Raw genomic sequence first — 1743 nt, 5'->3', positions numbered from 1 at the left:
CAAATAATTTTAATCGGATCTCAAAAATATATATATAAATATTAAACATATTAATAACTCTAAAAATATGTTTTTGGTACATAATCCACAAAATAAAATAAAATTAGCTAAATGCTTCAACAATTCAACGCAAAATACACCAAAATTGCATAAATTAAGATTTTAAAAAATGAAGGGTCTTACAATACGCGCCCTTGCTAAGGTTTTGTTTCGGTTGGCTCTTATGGTGCAAGACAATGTTCTACTTAGTTGCCTCTAGTGATGGAAGCATGTGTCTGACTCAGTTGCCTCTAATGAATGCAATGAGTGTTTATTCATTTGCTTGTGAAGAAAGTCAACGCATCTAGAGAAAGTCAATGCTCATGAAGAAGTCACTGTTTGATAAAGTCAATGGCTCTGAAGAAGCCAACGACATTGAAGAAGTCAATGCTCTGATGAAATTAAATGATCTTACGCCAATTAATCTTTCAAGAAGACAAAGTTGTGCGCTTCCTCTGATGATCACAATACTTTGATGGTTTGTAAAACAATGCTTTGATTATCCTATCCTCTAATAATGTACCCTCTGCTTCCTCTGTTTTCATTCATGTTATGATGAGTGATTTCTAGGATTGTGAGATGACTTGAGCTCAACGGATAAATTTATCTTCAACGGTTCTATGCTAAAATCCATGAAGATACAAGTTGTCTTTTATAAAGTACAAAGTCCATAACTTAAAGGCTATATCAAAAGGACATGCTTCCTCACTTGAGAAAGAAACAACAACGCACAATATTTACACAACAACTACACGCAACACAAGAATATTAAAACATTCTGCAATCATTCAAAATTTAGTTAAATGTTGAGAAAAAATATATGAAAGTATTACATTGTACGTAAAACACCTCTTGAGAGATATTTTTCAAAAAAACCTCATTTGTTTGTAACTTTTCCTGGTAGTGGATGTATTCCTCAATAGTTTGTAGGTAAAAATTGGAAGGTGAATAGACTTAACTTGTTGAAGTTAAATGTTGTAATCTAGTTTGAATTATTGGGAAAAATCCTTCCAGGTGAATAGACTGGACATAGCTACCGATTTAGTGGTGAACTAGTATAAATCTTTGTGCCATTTACTTATTTCCTCTACTTATTTAGTATGTGCTTTTAATTACCAAGTGTATCCAAGATTTTTAAAAATAGTAAAACACAATTCAAACCCCCCATTTTCTTGTGTTTTTCAACCTTCATTAAGGGTTTAGGGGAAGATGTGGTTTAAAAGTTTCTTATGTTCCTAGAGAATTTAGTCTACTGTTACTCTCATACTCTTGAATGTAAGACCCGTAATTTTAAAGTGTGCTTTATGTATTTTTGGTGTATTTTGGATTTTGGTTCGGAGGCTTTTAAGCCAAAGTTAATAATATTTTGGAGTTTTTTTTAATCAAAAAGATATTTCGATGCCAATTAGAATTTCTCGTCGATAAATAAATTGAAATTAACTGCGGCGAATACTTTATGGTTAATTTTATGCGTTTCGGGCGAAACGGTAATTTAACAAATATCTAGATATTTGAGATATTTGTTAAGTTATATTTATTATATATATATGTTTGCTTGGAGGGAAAAAGAAAGGAAAACTAGAAGGAAGGAAAAGGAAAAGAAAATAGTATAAAAGGGAAAGAAGGAAAAAGGAAGAAAGGAAAAACAAAGGAAAGAAAAAGAAAGGAAGGAAAATCTAAAATTTTCCATCTCCTTCCTCAGTT

The sequence above is a fragment of the Cicer arietinum genome, chromosome 1 (assembly GCF_000331145.2).
Source record: "Cicer arietinum cultivar CDC Frontier isolate Library 1 chromosome 1, Cicar.CDCFrontier_v2.0, whole genome shotgun sequence".
NCBI lineage: Eukaryota > Viridiplantae > Streptophyta > Magnoliopsida > Fabales > Fabaceae > Cicer > Cicer arietinum.
This window is presented reverse-complemented; position numbering follows the sequence as displayed.